This window comes from Ranitomeya imitator, chromosome 6 (assembly GCF_032444005.1).
Source record: "Ranitomeya imitator isolate aRanImi1 chromosome 6, aRanImi1.pri, whole genome shotgun sequence".
NCBI classification, from domain to species: domain Eukaryota; kingdom Metazoa; phylum Chordata; class Amphibia; order Anura; family Dendrobatidae; genus Ranitomeya; species Ranitomeya imitator.
This window is the reverse complement of record NC_091287.1, coordinates 494868585-494892733: the sequence shown is the minus strand read 5'-3', so window position 1 is coordinate 494892733 and position 24149 is coordinate 494868585. Positions and strand designations below refer to the sequence as shown.

At 44.9% G+C, this 24149-nt stretch overlaps 1 protein-coding gene across 2 annotated transcripts in view; it reads left to right on the top strand.

The window, feature by feature from the left end:
• The first annotated feature begins 654 nt into the window (after nucleotides 1-654).
• CPQ (carboxypeptidase Q) overlaps nucleotides 655-24149 on the top strand; it is a 649160-nt gene continuing 625665 nt past the window's right edge. Inside the window, exon 1 of one of the 2 annotated variants that reach the window (XM_069731668.1) lies at nucleotides 655-794. The gene's annotated coding sequence lies outside the window, so the exon portion shown is untranslated. Of the gene's footprint in view, nucleotides 795-14037; nucleotides 14219-24149 lie in introns of those variants that run through there. The other variant, XM_069731670.1, reaches the window with a different exon arrangement.

The window sequence follows — 24149 nt, the reverse complement described above, 5'->3', positions numbered from 1 at the left end:
TTTCTCCGGCGCATCCGCTGCCCCATTGTGAGGTGGGGGGCGGAGTTCCGGCTGCGCATGCGCGGTCGGAAAAAGCGGTCCGTCAGGAGCAAAAAACGTTACATGTAGCGTTTTTTGCTCCCGACGGTCCGCCAAAGCACGACGCATCCGTCTCACGACGGATGCGACGTGTGGCAATCCGTCGCAATGCGTCGTCATTACAAGTCTATGGGGAAAAAACGCATCCTGCAAGCACTTTTGCAGGATGCGTTTTTTTCTGCAAAACGACGCATTGTGACGGATTGCAGTTAACGCTAGTGTGAAAGTAGCCTTACTGACAAGTATCAGAAATGTGTGTTTTGAGAACTGTGTCCCTCAGGACCGTACCACTTTATAATAGGGGTGTTTAAAGAAAAGAGATTCAGGATGTAATAAGAAAACCTTTACCCCCCAGTATCGTCACATTGAGAAACCTCACAGTCTCCTGCGTGTGACGTGTGAGCCGCTATTACCACGCACGTCATGTTGTCATTAGGGTAACACTGGTCTGGATAAACACTTCCCCCCTTTCTGGCACTTGGGACGGCCGGTTCAGGAAGTAAACGAAACGTAGTCTGAAATTAAAGGGAAATATTTGTTAGATTACTGGAGCACGGGAATGTCCTGCACTGTATGACGTAAAGCTTGGGTGACGGCCATTTTACTGGAGTCCAAAACTGATGCAGTGAGTGAGCAGCAGCAGCGCCGGTGCTGGAGACTCAGAAGTTACAGTCAGTGCGGCCTCTTGTGGCAGAGGGACACTTGAATGGTTCTTGGTAAGTTTTTGGGGTGGTCACGTAGTAATGGGGGGTTATTGGGTATAAAGATCTGCTGTGGGAGCTCAGGGCATTCTGGAACTTGTGGTGAACTGTTAATATCTTACATTTCTGGCGTAAAGGTGTAGATGTGATTTACTTTCACTTACATTTGCATAATCTAATCTAATGATTTAAGGGATTTTCTAGGACTTTTTTTTTTAATTTGGCCAAAAGTTGAGACAGTTAATGAATTGAGCATTACTTATAGCATCAATTCCTGATGCTCTGGGACGGCCGTTTCTATGGAAGTGATGACATCCGTCCATCAGTCGCCTGACCGCTGCAACCAGTCACATGCATACACCGCAAAGACACGTGATTGGCTGCAAGGATCAGGTGACTGGCACATGCTGATATCCAATACCAGTGCAGAGCAGGGTGTCGGGGTGCCGGAGCATTGGGGGAAGGAGATTGCTGGATTTTCGGTCAGTTACTTTTTTGTTTAAATTAGAGGGGTAATAACAAAATTATCATGGAATTACGAAATGACAAATACCAACAGCGACAGACAGACCCCATTGACTGTAATAGGGATCAATTGGGGTTTTAATAATTTTGTCCGGTGTTTTGAGCAAAATCTGCAACGGGTGCTGCAAGCAAGGACTCCAACACGGGTGTGAACCGAGCCTTATCTGCTGTGCAGTCCGGTGTGCTCTACTGTACTCTGTTATCAGCCACAACACGCAGTCATTCTCACGCAGGCATATATTTGGTCAGTGTTTCCTATCAGTACCTGTACAGTTGTGTTTACATCGATTTTGGAACCGACATGACAGAACCCAAATGAAGCCCACCATAGTCATCACGTAGGTGTCCGTCCTATTATGGATTCAAGACTGCCGCTGTTTCCATCTTTTTTTTTTTTAAAGCCGCAACTTTAAAGGGTTTTTTGCTACTCGGACAAACAACCTTCTCAATCCCTATATTATTCTCCAGTAACATAATATCACTTATACTCACCTCCAGTAGCAGCGCCTTTCTAGCAGTGCCAGATTTTCCTGGGATTGCATGACATAATAATTAGTGATGAGCGAGTACTCGTTGCTCGGGTTTTCCTGAGCACGCTCGGGTGGTCTCCGAGTATTTATGACTGCTCGGAGATTTAGTTTTAAAGGCGGCAGCTGAACGATTTCCAGCTACTAGCCAGCCTGAGTACATGTGGGGGTTGCCTGGTTGCTAGGGAATCCCCACATGTAATCAAGCTGTCTAGTAGCTGTAAATCATGTAGCTGCATCAACAAAAACTAAATCTCCGAGCAGTCATAAATACTCAGAGGTCACCCGAGCGTGCTCTGGAAAACCCGAGCAACGAGTAAACTCGCTCATCACTAATAATAATCCCTGCGGCATATGATAATGTCGCGTGATCCCCGGGAGAGACATAGCTGGAACAGCGCAGGCATCGGAGGTGAACATAAGGCCGGTGTCACACTACCGTAGAATTCGGCAACTGCTATGCGAGAAAATGACACATAGCACTGGACCCAGTGCTAATCTATGGGGCAGCTCACATCACTGTTTATTTTCTTAGGCGTATTCGACGTGCGTGTAAAATCGCAGCATGCGGCAATTGTCACCGAGACTCGGCCAATGCAAGCCTATGGGTGCGAGAAAAATATCTCTCAGCACTCAGACCATGCGAGTGCTGTCTGATTTTTACGCACCGGTGTCCTTTGAAAAGCCGGCAATTCATGTGCGGTGTACAGTAAATTCACAGAGTGACAGGTTAGAATAGATATATACCAATAGAATATATAGATATATAGATGTCAGTGACACACACATATATCTGTATATATGTATTTATATTACATACATAGACGGAAAGCCGGTAATTCTGCAGCCGCGTAGTGTAAAATCACAGCAGGAACCGACAGGATAGAAGAGATGGATTACATACAGTATATACACATAGAATAGGTAGATATACAGATGTCTGTGACATACACGATTAGTACAAGATAAATAATAAAATTATTAATAAAAGATTATTTTTCAGAAAAATGGCGTGGGCTCCCGCTTAATTTTCTTAACCAGCAGAGGGAAAGCCGATGGCTGGGGCCCAATGCTTATAGCCTGGGAAGAAGGGGGTAATACCCATGGAGCTTCCAGGCTGTTAATATCAGCTCACAACTGTATACTTAGCCTTTACTAGCTATTAACATGGGGGACCCTAAAAAAAATGACGTTGGGTCCCCCTATAATTAATTACCAGCAAAGGCTATGCAGACAGCTTTGGCTGATATTAATAGCCTAGATAGGGGTCATGGATACTTCTTCCCCCCAGGCTAAAAACATCAGCTCTCAGCCGCCTCAGAAAAGGTGCATCTCTAAGATGTGCTGTTTCTGGCACGTAGCCTCGCTTTTCCCACTTGCCCTGTAGCGGTGGCAAGTGGGGTGATAGTTGTGGGGTTGATGTCACCTTTGTATTATCTGGTGATATCAAGCCCCGAAGATAGTAAGGTTAGTAATGAAGATGCGTCTATAAGACGCTCCCATTACTAACCCCATAGTCACATTGTATAAAAACACAGACACACACACACAGAAAAAAGTCCTTCAATTGAAAGAATGACACCGACTCCTTTTAATAAATCTTAATTAAACCATACTTACCACCTCGCCCATTCCCCCAATGCCATTGTCATCTGCAAAAGAGTTAAAAAACAAACAACAATATTCCTCACCTTTCCACAGAGAAGATAATCCATTTGTCCCACGACTGGTTCAGCTCTGCTACATCTAGATGGCAGGCTGCATGGTTGCATGATTTGACCATACAGCCTGTCATCTAGCAGAGACACTGAGCAGCGAGTGCCCAGTGTCTCCATGTGAACGCCTATTACCTGTCTGACGGCACCCAGAGCGTGAGAAAGTTCTCCTGCTCACGGTGCTGTCAGACAGGTCCTGTGAGTTCACAGCCAATTAACTCACTTCACCTATGTGACGTCAGCGCGAGTACGGTGGGAAATTTTACCTCAGGATAGGTCATCAATGTCTGATTTGGTAGTGGACAACCTCTTTAATCACATCAGATTTTTAGCACAAAAAATGTAATGGAAGAAATATGGCATTTGTGCCTCTTGGGAACATGGCCTTACTCCTATGATGGTACAGAAAATCAGAAATGTTTAGTGCAGATGTGAACATAACCTAAGCCAGTGTTCCCCAACTCCGGTCCTCAAGAGCCACCAACAGGACAGGTTTTCAGGATTTCCTTAGTATTGCCCAGGTGATAATTGCATTACCTGGAAAGGCATTAATTACATCACAATACTAAAGGTACTGTCACACTAGACGATATCGCTAGCGATCCGTGACGTTGCAGCGTCCTCGCTAGCGATATCGTCCAGTGTGACAGGCAGCAGCGATCAGGATCCTGCTCTGCCATCGCTGGTCGGGGAAGAAAGTCCAGAACTTTATTTCGTCGCTGGACTCCCCGTAGACATCGCTGAATCGGCGTGTGTGACACCGATTCAGCGATGTCTTCACTGGTAACCAGGGTAAACATCGGGTAACTAAGCGCAGGGCCGCGCTTAGTAACCCGATGTTTACCCTGGTTACCAGCGTAAAAAAACAAACAGTACATACTTACATTCAGCTGTCTGTCCCTTGCCGTCTGGTTCCTGCACTGACTGCTGGCCGTAAAGTGAAAGCAGAGCATAGCCACAGCGGTGAGTCACCGCTGTGTGACTCACCGCTGTGCTGTGCTTTCACTTTCACTTTACGGCCAGCAGTCAGTGCAGGAACCAGACGGCAAGGGACAGACAGCTGAATGTAAGTATGTACTGTTTGTTTTTTTACGCTGGTAACCAGGGTAAACATCGGGTTACTAAGCGCGGCCCTGCGCTTAGTTACCCGATGTTTTCCCTGGTTACCGGGGACCTCGGGATCGTTGGTCGCTGGAGAGCTGTCTGTGTGACAGCTCACCAGCGACCAAACAGCGACGCTGCAGCGATCCGGATCGTTGTCGGTATCGCTGCAGCGTCGCTAAGTGTGACGGTACCTTAAGGAAATCCTGAATATGTCACCTGTTGGTGGCTCTTGAGGACCGGAGTTGGGGAGCACTGACCTAAGCTATAAGTGTGAAGGAGGTCATAAACTGTGAGTATCCCAGCCATAGCTTCCCAGAGATATATTGTTTAAGATTATTGTACTTGTTTTTATTATGTATACCCCTCCTCACATGTAAAGCGCCAGGGAATAAATGGCGCTATAACAATAAATAATAATAATAGATATTCTGATGGTGTCTCTGTCGGAAGCTGCAGATTTGTTGCAGAAATTACAGGGACTGATCAATGTGCTTGCAACCACAACAAACCAGTTTACCAGTATGGATCTGATACTTAGTTGCAGAGATTTCTGCTATACGTGAACTGGCCTATAGTCAGGATAGCTCATCGATATTTTACTGATGGGATTCGGACATCCTGAACCTGTACAAATGAGATGTTATCACCTCCAGCAGCTGCATCTAAACAATATACTGCTCTGCAGTACTCGGCAGTGGCCACTACACAGAATTGTAAAGTGCAGCCCCATTAAATGTTTACATGTGGCCACCACCGGAGCTAATAACAGCTGATTAGTAGGGATGTCTGACCTCCATCTATCTGATACTGACACCCTATCGTATGGATCAGGCCCCATTCATTCATCCATCCTAGTTTATTGTATGAGTGTTATAGGTAGTTTTCATGGGTAGCACTCGTACCTGTGATAGTTTATGGGGTTGTTCACGGAAAATGTCGGAGACATGTTCGATTTTGATCCAAGCGTCGGATCTAAATCGGCAATGCTAGTCGTAATACACAGACGAATAACTGAGGCTTAGGAGATTGTGCTCATGCGTCTTGTTTCACAAGGAAACCCTGGTAACCTGGAACTGTGTTTTTGTTTTTTTCTTGTCAATGTTGGCTGACATGCCATTGTTAGTAGTATTTTACCTGATGAAGTCATGGTGAAATAAGGGCACTGGGGAATCTTGTAAACTTGTGATCTTTCTTTAGCTTAATTGTTGGATCTGCATACCATTATTTTTTATGAATTCATGCCTACACCTTGATTTGTCCCATCATTTTTCAAAAGTTTCTTTAACCGTTGTGCTTTATATTTGTTTTGGAGCTTTGGACCTCTTTTAATACCTTGCTTGTAGTTAGATGGCCTATGTGCTTTCAGACATCTTGATTTTATGTGAGAAATAAACTATCTGTTAATCACTATTTAAAGGGTACATTGTCTTAACCCTGAGAAGCAGCCGGAAATGACTAGGTGTCTCATTCCCTTATAACTTGCTGTTCACTGCCTATTGTCAAGTATAATCTGTCTCTAGCAGCAGAGACAAAGTACAGAAAGTGGGGCTTTATCCGTCCACTCCTACTCTACTGTTTGTCCGCTCCTGCTCTCCTGTCTGTCTGCTCCTGCTCTCCTGTCTGTCCACTCCTGCTCTCCTGTCTGTCCGCTCCTGCTCTCCTGTCTGTCCGCTCCTGCTCTCCTGTCTGTCCGCTCCTGCTCTCCTGTCTGTCCGCTCCTGTCTGTCCGCTCCTGCTCTCCTGTTTGTCCGCTCCTGCTCTCCTGTCTGTCCGCTTCTGCTCTTCAGTCTGTCCGCTCCTGCTGTCCTGTCTGTCCGCTCCTGCACTCCTGTCTGTCCACTCCTGCACTCCTGTCTGCCCACTCCTGCAATCCTGCCTGCCCACTCCTGCAATCCTGCCTGCCCTGCTGTCTGTCCGCTCCTGCTCTCCTGTCTGTCCGCTCCTGCTCTCCTCTTTGTCCGCTCCTGCTCTCCTGTCTGTCCACTCCTGCTCTCCTGTCTGTCCCCTCCTGCTCTCCTGTCTGTCCGCTCCTGCTTTCCTGTCTGTCCGCTCCTGCTCTCCTGTCTGTCTGATGCTCTCCTGTCTGTCCGCTCCTGCTCTCCTGCCTGTCTGCTGCTGCTCTTCTATCAGACCTGCATTACCATCAAATGGCCACTATAAAAAAGCTGTAAACAGCTGATAGGTGAAGGTGTCACCTGTCGTACCCAACTGATCTGATGTAGATGACTTGTAATAAGGGTAGGTTCACACTACAGATGTCTCCACATCTGTGAAAAACGATCCGATTATTCTGATCAGTGTCATCAGTTTTTCTAGGAAGTGGAGAGAAAAAAAAAGTTTCTCGTTTCGGTCAGTCCATGAAAATTGTCTCGTACTCAGATCTCATCTGAGTACGGTCTGATTTTTTTCACGGACCTATAGACTTGCATTTCCAATTTTCATCCAATACTTGGATTAAGATTGGACATGTGTTTGAATTTTTCCTAGGGACAGCTCCATAGAACATCATACATACGAGTGCTATCCTTGAAAACCGCTGGGTAGCACTGGTCCCAAAAAAATTGGTTGTGTACACTAACCCTAAGAATAGGTCATTAATATCTAATTTCGTGTTTTCAAGTTTACATGTTTTAGCGCTGCAGTGTGCTGCCTTATTTACTTAACTATATACGAGTTGGCGACTCTAGGTTCAGCACCTGTTCACACTTAGTCTATGTTTGGATGTGCAGGTCAGGTTTTTGAAATGTATTCTTTAGCCTTCTGATCGTGCACTCCGCCTCCTAGCTTCAGGTGTTTTAATTACAGCAGGCCCAATACCCCTCCACAGAGAGAGAGAATTTTAGTCTAAGAAGAGGTTTCACATGCACCCATTCAGATGGAGACGTTTATTCTCAGCGAGGTAAGGCAAGTTTTAGGACCTGGTATAAGAGAGATGCCGTAAAGGGGCTACCAGGTACACATAAAATTGGCCATTTTTATGCGCTAAAAGCTCTCATTTTTCATATTTCTAGTGCAGTAATGCAGTTCAATTTTCGTATTTCATGTTTGCATGTTTCAGCGCTGCAGTGTGCTGCCTTATTTACTTAACTATATACGAGTTGGCGACTCTAGGTTCAGCACCTGTTCACACTTAGTCTATGTTTGGATGTGCCAGTCAGGTTTTTGAAATGAATTAATATCTAAGTCTTGAACAACATTAACCTTGTATTTTTCAAGTAGCCTGGTACAAAAGTCACGGCATTTAGTGACGGTTGCCACCACATTGACGATGTGATGGGTTATGTGATTGCATCAGACTGTAACATCAGGATCTCATGACTGATGATCACAGGGTCTTTCATGGACAAACATCACATTGCTCTCATTTCCCTGAGCCCCGTTTTCCAGGACTCTCCCTAATGAGAGTCTGAATGCTGTTATTTTCATGTGGGAGAAGTTGCGGTTTGCAGCTAATGAGGGCTTATTACAATCAGCTGGTGCAATAATCATAATCGTCTATTCATGGGAAAAAATACATTCAGACAAAAATTTCAAGAACAATTTAGCAGATGAGATTCTGTGCCGTCCTCACAGCTCCTTTTAGTCTATTGTCAATTTAATCATTTGGTTTAAGATCCCATCTGCATTTTTACTGGAGCTTGAAAATCTACATAGGAAATATATTCAAACCCAAAATGGAATATAAGCTGAAATTTTAGGAAACTGATATGTAGAAACAGCATAAAAGTGGAAGGCTGGAAAGTTTCAGCAAGTTTTAGCTTAAAGGGGTATTTAAGCTAAACTGGCACAATCAGTTCTCAATCAAGAAATCACTTAAGTAGCACCTGCCTGGCAGTGTGATGTAGACCAAAAGATCCTCAAAAGCTAGACATCAAGAAATTTTGGGACAAATGAGAAACAAAGTAATTAAGATCTATCAGTCTGGGAAAGGTCATAAAGGCATTTGTCAAGCCTTGGGACACCCGCAAACCACAGTGAAAGCCATTATACACAAATGGTGAAAACATGAAACAGTGATAAACCTTCTCAGGAGTGGCCAGCCAACCAAAATTAACCTAAGAGTTCAGCGACGACTCATCCAAGAGGTCACAAAAGACCCCACAAGAACATCCAAAGAACTGCAGGCCTGACTTGCCACAGTTAAGGTCAATGTTCATGACTCCACCAGGTTCCCTTTAAGCTTCACACACCTATCGTTACTTCCAAAGAGAGAGTTTATAAGAGGCTGTTAAGAGTACAAAGGATCAGTCATATTGAAATCCAGCATGCACTATCGTAGATTTCTCCATACAGTAGAGGTTGTGGACAATTAGACTGCCCCCATAAAGTAATTGTTCGGTTAAAATAAGCCACAGGATAAATTGCTGATCGGTGGGTGTCCCACCGCTAGGACCCACACTGATCTCTAGAACAGGGAATTTTGATCTCTAATAGGGGAACTTTTCTCTCTATTGCAAGATGCCTTGACAAGTCAGATGCCGATCACCGGCTTCCCTTTACGTCTCCACACTGGAAGCGGCTTCTTACCCAATGGCTAAATTCTTGTAAGCAATATGCTGAAGGCGGAGGACGGTGTTGTAAGAGATCTGGGTACTTCTTGCAATATTACACTTTCTGAATGTGATCGTGTCCCTTTACACCCGTAGTGATCTGTCCACGTCAGGCATGTGTGGCCCCCGGAGCACTGACATAATGACAGACAGTAGCTGGGAGCTTTCTAGTCATAGTGACATTGAAAATGTTCTAATATGAAGCTTTAAATATCCGTGTGATATTGATCCTAAGTGAAAGGGTTGATATTTTCATGTTCCCGCTGTCCTTATTTCAGCTGAAAAGTGCAGCCATTATCCAAAGCTGGAAATTCAAAGTTGTCCTTTTTCGCTCCATGGCAGACAGTAATCGTGTGTATATTTCTTATTGTCTGATGAACGATGCTTTGGCCGACAGCCATCTTGGCCATCTCTTCCATACACAGGAGCGTTCACTTGTCCGAGCTTCCTTGTATCCGCTATGATAAAGCCACTGACAGACCTCTTTGCTGGCGGTTTATCTCCGAGAGAACAATATGATGGGGATTTCATCAATGGGTTTACATCATACACGTTGAATATGTTTGTACAACACATACAGCTCTTGCGAAAGTATTCACCCTCCTTGGCTGGTTACCTACAACCTGTGTTTAAATATTTTTGTAATCCGATTTGTGTGTGATGCATCAGCGCTAAATAGTCTAAGATGGTGAAGTGAGAAAAATAAAGGTATAAATTAAATTTCTGAGATCAAATAATGAAAAATTGGTATGTATTCAGCCATTTTGCTATGTCACATTGGCAGTGCCCCTGACCTGCCACAACAGCAGAACCCCCCATAAGTGACCCCATTTTTCAACCTAAACCTCTCAATGAATTCATCTAGGGGTGCAATGATTTTATTGGGCAGTATGGTGGCTCAGTGGTTAGCACAGAAGCCTTGCAGCGCTGGAGTCCTGGGATCAAATCCCACAAAGGACGACATCTGCAAAGAGTTTGCATGTTCTCTCCGTGTTTGCGTGGGTTTCCTCCAGGTTCTCCGGTTTCCTCCCACATTCCAAAGACATACTGATAGGGAATTTAGATTGTGAGCCCCATCGGAGACAACGATGATAATGTATGCAAACTGTAAAGCGTTGCGGAATATATTAGTGCTATATAAAAAAAAAAAAAAATAAAGATTATTATTATTATTGACACCATAGGTGTATCACAGACTTTTATACCATTGGGCAGTGAATTTTTATCACCAAAATTGTGTGGTAGCCCCAGATTTTATATTTTCATACTGGGAAATGGGTACAAATGGCACCAGAATATGTCCCACTTCTGCTGAATGTAGAAATACTCCATATGTGGCTGTACTGTACTACTTAGCCATACGGCGAAACTCAGGAGGGATAGAGAGCTATTTGCCTCCTGGAGCACAGATTTTCCTACAATAGTTTGCAGAGTCCATATACAGAGCCCCTAAGTGCTAGAAAAGCAGAATCCCCCCTCAAATAACCCCATTTTGGAAATGATACCCCTTTGGGAATTTATCTACAGGTGTAATGATGATTTTGACTCCAATTGGTGTTTTCCAAAAGCAGGCAGCAGTGGATGTTGCTGAGTGAAATTTGCAAACTGCCTGTGTGGTGACCAGTACGTTGTAGTGATCAATACGTTGTAGTGACCAGCACATTATGCCCAGCCCGTGCTTCTGGAGACACGCACCCGTAAATTAGGTGGGCTCTCCTCACTACAGAAATGACAAACATGTGGACGCTGAATGTTGTTTAGACACTCTGGGGCTCAGAAGGGAGGGGGGGCATCTGGATTTGGGAGCAGAGAATTTGCTGAATTTCTGTTTCTTTCCAGAGCCTTTTAGCCACCAGTAATGTGGAAGCCCCCTATATTTCCGATAACAGATGAAGGTCCTGAGTGGGGACTTGCTTTTTTGGGGGGATTGAGCTGAAGCTTTTATTGGAAACATTTTACGTGACTTTCGGGATCACATTTATCCAGCACTCCACGTTGAGCACTTACTTTGTGCTTTCCATCTAAATCTCCGAGTGACATGATTCAAATGAAAACCCCGTGGGATCCATTTACTATAATGAGGCAACAGAATTACTGTGGCCTCCGTCTGACCTCTGTTCAGAGTTGTCATTCTTTTCAGAAGTCCACAAAACTGTGGCCAATGGCACTTTTATACAATCCTAAAAAGACAAAACATCGCCAGATCACAGGTCAGACGGCATCCACAGTCATTTTCTGCCAAAGGTTCGACTGAATCACGCGTTTCAGAGATTCACACGTAAGCGCTCAGCGCAGAGCACAGGATAAATGAGCGCCGAGCCTTACTGTGATCTTTGGGAGGCAGAATTAAAAAATCAACAGCAGATGAAGAATTGGTTTTATTTATTTTTTACGCTGTTCCTCGTGCGGTATAAGTGATTAGATGACTTTATTCTACGGGTCGGTGTGATTACAGCCATACCAGATTTATTTGGGGTTTCTATGTTTAGCTGCTGTCAAACACTAAAAGTCGCATCCCCATATTTAGAGAGCTAGTCATGAGAGGTGTTGTTTTTTTGCGGAAGAGTTGACATTTTTATTGGTGCCATTTTTAGGCACATGACATTTTTTGATCACTTTCTATTCCGATTTTTTGGAGGTAAAATAAACAAAAACCTGCAATTCAGAAAATGTTTTTTTTTAATACCGTTATACTTGTGGTAAAATTCTTTGGGTCAGTACGACTACAGCAATACCCGATTTTACAGAAAAAAAATATTTTTTTATTTTTCTGCTGATGGAGCTGTAGGGCAGCTTTTTTGTTGCCGGACAAATGACGTTTTTAGAGGTGCCATTTTTATTTACATTTGATTGCGTGTTATCACACTTTTCATTCGGCAGTATGATGATAAAGCATTGTTTTTTGTGTCTTTTTTATGTTGTTCACTGAAGGGGTTAACAAGTGGGATAGTTTTATAGAGCGGGTCGTTAAGGAATCGGCGATGCAAAATATGTGTACTTTTTTTTTTTAAATAAATGTATTTATTGTAATAATATTTGTTTCTTTTTTGGGGGGAATTTGTAAAAGTATTTTGACACTTTAATAACTTTTTTTTTAAACTTTTTAGATTGGCCCAGGATGGGACATCACTGCACAGTGACAGAACGCTGATCTGATACCCTGCAATACTTCTGTACTGCGGAGCATCAGATCAGCATCTGACAGGCAGGGAAGCAGGTGTGTCAGGTCTTGCTCTGAGCAGGCACTGACAGGCCATCTTCCCTGTAGGACCCTGAAGGACCTCGCAGCCATCTTCCGCCCAGAGGTCTCCATGGAGACCATCAGACCATCGTGTTGTTCTGATGGGAGCACACAGAGAACCCCCTCCCTGCATGATGCTCCTCAATGTCGCTGTCACGACTGACAGCGGTATCAGAAGGGTTAATGGCGCGTGATTGTTGCTTGCACTGATTGTGGGCATTGTTGCAGGGTCTCGACTCTCACATAGCGCTGACACCCGCACCTGATTGCCGCAGCGCTCAGCGTGAAGCTGCGCTATCAATGCTCCGTGTATATACTGCTCTTTGTGGGAACGATAGCATCATAGTGTCGGGTCAGAGACCCTGATTTCAGTGACGTGTCACTTACTGGGCTGCTTGGTGCAGTTATGATAGAATCCCTGTTTTCTCTACTGTAGATGTAGCAGTGGTCAGAATGCTGAGCTGGGTATAACTCCGCCCACACCCCTGATTGGCAGCTTGCTGACAGTGTATACTGGAAGTTGCCAATCAGTGGTGGGGGGTGGGGTTTCACAGACTAGCTGGACTGTTTACATGCAACCCCTAAAGTACCTTCACACTGGCCAACTTAACAACGATATCGCTAGCGATCCGTGATGTTGCAGCGTCCTGGATAGTGATATCATTGTGTTTGACACTCAGCAGCGATCAGGATCCCGCTGTGACATCGCTGGTCGGGGCAGAAAGTCCAGAACTTTATTTAGTTGCTGGATCTCCCGCAGACATCGCTGAATCGGCGTGTGTGACGCCGATCCAGCGATGTGTTCACTGGTAACCAGGGTAAACATCGGGTTACTAAGCGCAGGGCCGCGCTTAGTAACCCGATGTTTACCCTGGCTACCATTGTAAATGTAAAAAAAAAAAAAACTCTACATACTCACATTCCGGTGTCTGTCCCCCGGCGTCAGCTTCCCGCACTGACTGTGAGCGCCGGCCGGCCGTAAAGCAGAGCACAGCGGTGACGTCACCGCTCTGCTTTACGGCCGGCCGGCGCTGAGACAGTGCAGGGAAGCTGAGGCCGGGGGACAGACACCGGAAGGTAAGTATGTAGTGTTTTTTTTTTTACGTTTACGCTGGTAACCAGGGTAAACATCGGGTTACTAAGCGCGGCCCTGCGCTTAGTAACCCGATGTTTACCCTGGTTACCCGGGGACTTCGGCATCGTTGGTCGCTGGAGAGCTGTCTGTGTGACAGCTCTCCAGCGACCACACAGAGACGAAGCAGCGACGCTGCAGCGATCGGCATCGTTGCCTATATCGCTGTAGCGTCGCTTAATGTGACGGTACCTCTAGTCCTGCCATAATAATCTCCTGCTGATAAAACACTGATTGTATTGAAACTACAGCGAAAAGCCTGATAAGTGACACATGCCTGGAATCAGGCTTTATCCACTACATTATGCTACTCTCTGATTAAATATAGCAAACATTTTCCAACAGATTCCCTTTAAGTTACTCCTTTATGTCACGTATATTAGCAAGCTGCTTTTTTTGACAGCACTTGTATAAAGTCATGTGACCTGTAGAACGGGTTTTTCTTTTCTTCAAGGATTCTGCTTGCACTTTTGTGCTTACTCAAGTGGGTACATAGGCAGACAAGTGTCCAAGAAGAAGTGACCACTACCCACCTCACCCCCCAGCCATCTATATATATATATATACCGGTATATAGTTTCTCGCATGTTGAATCATCAAGTTTATAACACGACGGCAGAGCTCCGGTGATCCTCATAGTGGTCGGTAAGCGTCTGTAATCATTGTATAAATCTTCATCTGAAATGTGCAGAAAAAGCAAAACTAGTGGTAATTGGAGAGGAAGGAAGTCTGCGGCCCGATAGGTTGATTTTCTCTTGTGATACATCCACACAGGACTGATACACAAGTTTTCCACAGCAAAAAAAAAAAAATCTGCACCAATTTACCCAAGTTCTTGTTACAGATTTTTTTTTTTTTTGCAGAAATGCTACTGATTTTTTGCAGATTTAACTCTTTGCATTGTAAAGTGAGAAATGGACTGTTGTGTGTGTGTGTTTTTTTTTTTAATCTGATCGGTGTGGTTTTGGACATTTTTGATGATTAAAGGGAATCTGTCACCTGAATTTGGCGGGACTGGTTTTGGGTCATATGGGCGGAGTTTTTGGGTGTTTGATTCACCCTTTCCTTACCCGCTGGCTGCAATATTGGATTGAAGTTCATTCTCTGTCCTCCATAGTACATGCCTGCGCAAGGTAACATTACTTTGTGCAGGCATGTACTACGGAGGACAGAGAATGAACTTCAATCCAATATTTCAGCCAGCATGCAGCCAGCAGGTAAGGAAAGGGTGAATCAAACACCCGAAAACTCCGCCCATATGACCCAAAACCAGTCCCGCCAAATTCAGGTTACAGGTTCCCTTTAAGAGGGAGGAGAAGGCAGAAGATTTTACTAGATTACATAGTAGAATGGTAAAAACTGTGAGTTCAGCCCTTTATTAAATATCGGTGTTGACCAATGTAGTAAAGTGTGCTGTATAAAATATTTGGTTTTGATAAAAATGTCAGATTTCTTTATTTGTGGGTTGGATATAAATGCCGGTCCTTGCAGATAGAGCCCATCGCTGACCGGTAACATTAGACATGAAGGAAACTGAAATCGTAGGAAGCTGAGGGTCCAACGGCAGAATTATTCTATGTATAATTCTAATTAATGTAACAAGTAGCTGCTGATATTTGCTAACATTAATTAGTCCTAGGTTCTTTTGTCTCGGCGCTGTTTGACAGCCTCAACACATGCAGAAATTCCCTGTTAGACAATCCCTGCATGTGTTGCAGCTGTCTAACAGCCGTGAGACATGCAGCCGCAGGGACTCGAACATAGTATTCGAGCACGCCGAAGTCACTCTGTTAGCACCCGAGCATGATCAAATAACGCCTTATCCCAGCACGCTCGCTCAACACTAATAATAACCAAATTGACGTCATCGTGCAGAGGTAATGCACACAGTAATGTCACCTAGAAATGATAATTAACTCAATTAAGGTTTGGCTTAAAAGGGTTGTTCCATCTCAGATAATGTTCAGTTCTGGCTGAAGTTCTTTATCTATATATAACAAACTTTCCTCTACCCGCTGTCTCTGGGTCCACCGGCAAGTCTCCACCGGCAAGTCTCCACCGGCAAGTCTCCACCAGCAAGTCTCCACCGGCAAGTCTCCACCGGCAAGTCTCCTCTGGCAAGTCTCCACCAGCAAGTCTCCACCAGCAAGTCTCCACCGGCAAGTCTCCACCAGCAAGTCTCCTCTGGCAAGTCTCCTCTGGCAAGTCTCCACCAACAAGTCTCCACCAGCAAGTCTCCACCGGCAAGTCTCCACCAGCAAGTCTCCACCAGCAAGTCTCCACCAGCAAGTCTCCTCTGGCAAGTCTCCACCGGCAAGTCTCCACCAGCAAGTCTCCTCCGGCAAGTCTCCACCAGCAAGTCTCCATTGGCAAGTCTCTATCGCTGCTACTGATGTCTGACATTGACTGCTTCTCCTGAGCGGAAGCAACTGAGCTCACTGACTTGCTGCTGCCCTGTCAATGTGACGTCTGCGCCACAGCCAATACCAGATGCCAGGAGCAACAGCAGAGACTCACCGGGGGACCTTGGGAAGGTGAGTACAGGACAGTTTATTTTTAAAAAATTGCAGCTGGGGCTGAACAATTAACTGATTGGGAACAACCCTTTTAAGCCAAACCTTCATGGAGTTAATTGTAATTTATAGATGACATTATTGTGTGCATTCTCTCTGCACAGTGACACCATTACTTGAAAGGTAACAACCCCTTTAAGAATACTGCAAACAGTGATGTTACAGCACAGAGGTACTGTCACAGTAAGTCCACGTTCAGTATGTGGTCAGTATTTTACCTCAGTATTTGTAAGCCAAAACCAGGTGTTAGTGATAAATACAGAAGTGGGGACGTGTTTCCATTATACTTTTCCTCTGATTGTTGCACTCCTGATTTTGACTTGCAAGTACAGAGGTAAAATACTGACCAAATACTGACCATGTGACCGTGGCCTTACAAATACTGATGTAAAATACTGAGCAAATACTGAACGTGTGATTGTGGCCTTAAAAGGACAAATAACTAAAGCTGGTCATACACATCTATATACATAATTGTCTAAGGGTCACTTCCGTCTGTCTGTCCTTCTGTCACGGTTATTCGTTCGCTGATTGGTCTCTGCAGCTGCCTGTCATGGCTGCCGCGACCAATCAGCGACGCGCACAGTCCGGAAGAAAATGGCCGCTCCTTACTCCCTGCACTCACTGCCCAGCGCCCGCATACACCCCTCCAGTCTGTCCTCACACAGGGTTAATGGCAGCGGTAACGGACCGCGGTGTCATGCAGCCTATGCAGCGTCAATAGTAAAAACATCGAATGTTAAAAATAATTAAAAAAATAAAAAATTATTATATACTCACCTACGCCGCCTTTCCCGCTCCTCGCGGCGATGCAACCCACACGCTCCGGTCGCACGGATGGTCTGGCAGAAGGACCTGCCATGACGTCACGGTCATGTGACCGCGATGTCATCACAAGTCCTGTGCGCCTGCGCGAAAAGGACCTGCCGTGAAGTCACGGCCATGTGACCGCGACACGGTCACGTGACCGCGATGTCAGCACACCCTCGGACCGGAAGATGCCGCCTGCACCCCACAGAGGCGACAGTGCTACAACGCGCCTGCGGAAGGTGAGTATGTTTATTTTTTATTTATTTTAACCTGTGTTATACGTGGCTGGGCAAAATACTTCATGGGCTGTGCAATATGCTACGTGGCTCTGTGCTGTATACTACGTCACTGGCCAATATACTACGTCACTGGGCAATATACTATGTGGCTCTGTGCTGTATACTACGTCGCTGGGCAATATACTACGTGATTGAGCAATATACTACGTGGCTGGACAATATACTACGTGGCTCTGCTATATACTACATAGCTTGGCAATATACTACGTGGCTGAGCAATCTACTACGTGGCTGGGCACTATACTACGTAACTAGCCAATATACTACGTTACTGGGCAATATACTACTTGTTAATATAAAACATAGCTTGGCAATATACTACGTGGCTGCACAATATACTACGTGGCTGGGCAATATACTACGTGGCTGGGCAATATACTACGTGGCTGGGCAATATACTACTTGGCTGGGCAATATACTACGTGAACATACATATTCTAGAATACCCGATGCGTTAGAATCGGACCACCATCTAGTCTACTATATAATTGTCTAAGGGTCACTTCCGTCTTTCCTTCTTTCTGTCATGGATATTCATTGGTCGCGGCCTCTGTCTGTCATGGAATCCAAGTCGCTGATTGGTCTCGCCAGCTGCCTGTCATGGTTGCCGCGACCAATCAGCGACGGGCACAGTCCGATTAGTCCCTCCCTACTCCCCTGCAGTCAGTGCCCGGCGCCCGCTCCATACTCCCCGCAGTCACCGCTCACACAGGGTTAATGCCAGCGGTAACGGACCGCGTTATGCCACGGGTAACTCACTCCGTTACCACCGCTATTAACCCTGTGTGACCAAGTTTTTACTATTGATGCTGCCTATGCAGCGTCAATAGTAAAATGATCTAATTTTAAAAATAATAAAAAAAAATAAAAATCATTATGTACTCACCTTCCGCCGCCTTTCCCGCTCCTCGCGACGATCCGGTAACCGCTCCATGCAAGCGGCAGGTTTCGGTGGCAAGGATGGTATGCGACAAGGACCTGCCATGACGTCACGGTCATGTGACTGCGATCTCATCACAGGGCCTGCGCGAGAAGGACCTGCCATGACGTCACGGTCATGTGACCATGACGTGATCATGGGTCCTGCGCTACAAACCCTGGGACAGGAAGCTGCCAAGTGCACGGCACACAGGCGACATGACTACAAGGGCTCCCTCGGAAGGTGAGTATATGTTTATTTTTTAACCTGTGGCTGGGCAATATACTACGTGGCTCTGTGCTGTATACTACGTCGCTGTGCAATATACTACGTGGCTCTGTGCTGTATACTACGTCACTGGGCAATATACTACGTGACTGGGCAAAATACTACGTGACTGGGCAATATACTATGTGGCTGGGCAGTATACTATGTGGCTGGGCAATATACTATGTGGCTGGGCAATATACTGTGTGGCTGGGCAATATACTACGTGGCTGGGCAAAATACTACGTGACTGGGCAATATACTATGTGGCTGGGCAGTATACTATGTGGCTGGGCAATATACTATGTGGCTGGGCAATATACTGTGTGGCTGGGCAATATACTACGTGGCTGGGCAATATACTACGTGGCTGGGCAATATACTACGTGGCTGGGCAATATACTACATAACTGGGCAATATACCATGTGGCTGGGCAATATACTACATAACTGGGCAATATACTACGTGGCTGGGCAATATATTATGTGGCTGGGTAATATACTACGTGACTGGGCAATATGCTACGTGAATGGGCAATATACTACGTGGCTGGGCAATATACTACGTGGGCTGTGCAATATACTACGTGGACATGCATATTCTAGAGTACCCGATGCGTTAGAATCGGGCCACCATCTAGTTACATGTAACAGTCATTTTTACTGACTCCATATGAGGGCGCCAATGCTAGAGTCATCTGTCAAACATCAGGTGATCAAAGCTCAACCGTCTGCTCTTTGTGTCCTTCTTAATCTGTCAAGGGACAATCTGGAGGCCCTTATACACATCAGATTATCAGCAGATCACGTTGACTTTGGCGGGTTCGTACAACTTTTTTCTAATGTGGCCTTAAGTTTCGGTGTTATGCACACAGTAATGTCAGCACAAAAATAATATGCATGATAATGTGACCCAATGGCTTTATCTGAACACCCAGCCCAAACACCGGGTCTCCTGACCTGAACGCACTGCTTCATTGGCATGAATGAGGCAATTAGCTAAAGCCAGGCTGGGTATTCCCCATCTGAGCATTGGACCATTTTTGATATGTGAACTTAGCCTCACTCAATGATGTTTTAGGTTTAGGTATTGTGCACACAGTGATGTCACAGAGCTCATTGCTCTGCAGTAATTCATACAGTTATGTCACAACATTAAGATAATTCTCATAGCAAAGTTACAGAGCAAGGATTAATTGAAAATAATGTCACCATGCAAGTATAATACACACAGTGATGTCATAGCACAGGGATAAGGCGAACATAGTACCACAGTTAAAGCAGTTGCTTTGTTGGTATTTGCTGACCTCTGCTTTGTTAGTATTCACATAGATAAAATTCAGAATAAATGGCATACGAGTTTCAGAAGATTACTAAATGTTCTGGATTTAAAGGGAACCTGTTGTGTAAAAAACTTAACCGGCAAATTAACTCAATTTCTGCAGGTTAATAGCGCTCTACTGCCGTACAGACACCACACTGGAAGCCTGGCTACAAGGAGGAAATCAACTTTATTCCGCTAAGCAGCCTTGGGCTTTCAGTCACGGGTGCGGCACCGGCACAGCTTCAGTCACCACTAGGTATACACTGAGCAGCAGCTGTAACGGCACCCCGACACTGATTGACAGCCGGCTCTATACTGATGCATTGCTGAGCCAGTTGTCAGCCAATCCCGTTGTGCCTGTACAGCCGCCGCTCATTGTATATCGAGTTGTAACTGAAGCCACGCCTCTATGACTGAAAGCCACAGGCTGTCGGGGGGGAATACATTTAATTTCTTCCAGGCAGCGGGGCTTTCAGTGCTGCGGCAGCACAGCTTCAGAATGCTGTTAACCTGAAGATTAACCTCATATCTACAAGTTAGTAGCGTTTTGGGATAGGACTGGTTCCTTTTAACCTTCTGAGAAGAATTGAAGCTGTAAAGGTCTCTCTGTAGAATCCACCTCTGGTTTTCTGAGTCTCACAATTGTTTGATCACTCTTTTGCCTCTGATCTATCTATCTATCTATCTATCTATCTATCTATCTATCTATCTATCTATCTATCTATCTATCTATCATCTATCTATTGTAGTGCAGCGGTAGCCACATTGTGCAGTGATGAGGCAGTGACCCAACAAAGTTCAAACAAAAGTCTCTTTAATGTTCAACTCACAAAATCACAGCACACGATCGCAGCCAGCAATCATATCCTCTAGATTGCAGCCAATCCACCTCCGTGACCAGTTACCGTGGGCGACTGCACCGCCGTGTACAATGTTTCTTTAATGTTCAACTCACAAAACACAGCACACGATATCCTCTGGATTGCAGCCAATAAACACGCCAGTCCACCTTCATGACCTGCCGTGGGCGACTGCACCGCCGTGTTAATGTTCAACTCACAGCACTACACAGTACACGATATCCTCCGGATCGCAGCCGGGAACCATATCCTCAAGATTGCAGCCAATATACACACCAGTCCACCTCCTGAGACCAGTTGCCGTGGGTGACTGCACCGCTGTGTACGCTGTGTGTGCCAGGCTTTCCAGATGCCTTGGCTGTTTGGCTCCTCTTGCCTGTGTTGCCTCACACAGGTGGAGCTCTGCAGAGCTTTCTGCTCTGTACTCCTCCAAACTGACACTGAACCTGACACAATCAAACCCTTTACTGCAGGGATTTTAAGTGGAATCTGTGGCCTTGGCCACATGGAAAACTTGGGCTGGGAATGAAACGGACTGCCCACTACCATCCTTTAGTCCGTTTAAAAAACATATCTATTATCTATCAATCTATCTATCATCTATATATCCATCCATCCATCTGTTCTTTTTCCTGTATGCTTTAGAAAGTTTGTTTTACAATATTGCTTTCCGATAGCCGGAGCAGACTGATGAGCTGCAGTCCCACCATGTCTGGGGGGCTGGAGGCTGCTTACGTCTGATATACGCTCCCCATATCTAGACATGGCTCCTTTCATTACTCATTAACAAGTAATTTCCTGCTGTGTGATTACACAGTGCCAGTAATAACTAGAAGTCATTTTGCTCTACAGAAGCCAGTGAATCAGAGAAACAAATGTGACTGTGACTCAAAGTTGATCGCTACTCCTTCAGCCCGAACAGTAGACGTCGTCTTATGACTTTCATGCCAAGAGTGTTGTTTTCCCAGAACCCCCCTCTCTGTAGTTCCAGAACCCCCCTGTGTTTTGGGGGAATTCTGGGCATGCAGACTTTTATCTCCTTCTCGGCAGCAGCAGCCGCTCACGTTGCCAGTAAAGTTTAGCGGCTTGTATTTGCATTTGTTCCATTGACATTACATTTTGGAATTGTAGTCTTCGCTCCGAGTTCATATCTTACCAGCACAGACTCAAAGGTTGACAGCTGCTGGATTCCCACGTAAGGACACTAACCCAGTTTTGGTGGGAAACAATAAAGCAAACAGCTCATATGGGAGCGATGCTTAGTAATGGAGGGGATTACACTAAGTGATGCCGGCTACATGCTGAGAATTACGACTAACACCAGTAAACTGCATAGGACATTTGTGCAATGCTTTGTGTCATTGTTTCTAGCTTTTAATATTCTTAAAAAATCTTTATCCACTTTTCTGTGTTTTCTGCCGATTCTCTTGACAATGCAGTATGACTGCGAAACGCACTGGCTATCTAACGGAACACTAGTGAATACTACTTCCCCCTCCATATAACAACTTATTAATGAGAAATTTGGGTTTCATAGCTGTATAAAACTGATTAAAAAGTGGTCTGCTGACATCTGCTTTGTCTCCATCACATACTTCATCAATGATAACCGATGAGAAGAATATGAAACTCACCAGAGGAAGAAAACAGGGTCTATAGTGCTACCTAATAGAAGAAGCAAGCCTTTAAAGGGAATACAGTGGGTATGGAAAGTATTTAGACCCCTATACATTTTTCACTTTGTTTTATTTCAGCCATTTGGTACATTCAAAAAAGTTAATTAATTTCTCATTAATGTACCCCATTTGACTGAAAAAAAAGTAGAAATTTTTGCGAATTTAATAAAAAAACCAAACTGAAATATCACATGGTCATAAGTATTCAGGCCCTTTGCTCAAACACTCATATTTAAGTCACATGCTGTCTATTTCCTTGTGATCCTCCTTGAGATGGTTCTTCTCCTTCGTTGGAGACCAGCTGTGTTTAATTAAACTGATAGGACTTGATTTGGAAAGGCGCACACCTGTCTATAGAAGACCTCACAGCTCACAGTGCATGTCAGACCAAATGAGAATCATGAGGTCAAAGGAACTGGCCAAGGAGCTCAGAGACAGAATTGTGGCAAGGCACAGATCTGGCCAAGGTTACAACAGAATTTCTGCAGTGCTCAAGGTTCCTAAGAGCACAGTGTCCTCCATAGTCCTTAAGTGGAAGAAGTTTGGGACCAACAGAAGTCTTCCTAGATCTCACTGTCCAGCCAAACTGAGCAATCGTGGGAGAAGAGCCTTGGTGAGAGAGGTAAAGAAGAACCCCAAGATCACTGTGGCTGAGCTCCAGAGATGCAGTAAGGAGATGGGAGAAAGTTCCACAAAGTCAACTATCACTGCAGCCCTCCACCAGTCGGGCCTTTATGGCAGAGTGGCCAGACGGAAGCCTCTCCTCAGTGCAAGACATATGAAAGCCCGCATAGAGTTTGCTAAAAAAAACATATGAAGGACTCCCAGACTATGAGAAATAAGATTCTCTGGTCTGATGAGAGGAAGATAGACCTTTTTAGTGACAATTCTAAGGTATGTGTGGAGTAAACCAGGCACTGCTCATCACCTGTCCAATACAATCCCAACAGTGAAACATGGTGGTGACAGCATTATGCTATAGGGTGTTTTTCAGCTATAGGGACAGGATGACTGGTTGTCATTGAAGGAAACATGAATGCGGCCAAGTTCAGTCAAGATGGGGTGCAGAGTGTACATTAATGTGAAAAAATGAACGTTTTTGAATTTACCAAATGGCTGCAATGAAACATAGAGTAAAAAATTTAAAGGGGTCTGAATACTTTCCGTATCCACTGTATGTCAGCAGATTTTTGCTATGTAATTCAACAGCAGCATGATGTAGTGTCAGAGACCCTGGTTCCAGCGATGTAACACTTAGTTTACTGGGTGCAGCAGTCGTGATAGAATCATAGTTTTCTCTGCTGCAGATCTAGCAGAACTCTGAATGCTGAGCTGTGTATAACCCCGCCCACACCACTGATTGGCTACTTTCTGTGTACTTTGTATATTGACAGAAAGCTGCTAATCAGTGGTGGGGGTGTGGTTGGACACGTAGTCCTATAGTGATAATGTCCTGGTGATAAAACACTGATTGTATTGAAACCTCAAAACACAACCAAATAAGTGACACATTGCTGGTATCAGGGTCTCTGTTGTGGATTCTGTTTTTGGGCTCCCTCTGGTGGTTACAGATGGTACTGGGTGACTTGTGTTCTCTGCGGTCTCTGGTGTCCACCTGTTCTATCAGGACATGGGAGTTTCCTATTTAACCTGGCTTTCTTGTCATTTCCTCGCCGGCTATCAATGTAATCAGTGTGTCTTGTTACCTCTGCTTCCCGCTTCTGTATTCTTCAGGACAAGCTAAGTTTTTGATTTTCCTGTTCCACGTTTTGCTTAATTTTTGTCTTAGTCCAGCTTGCAGATATGTGATTCCTTTTTGCTGGTTGCTCTAGTGGGCTGATATTACTC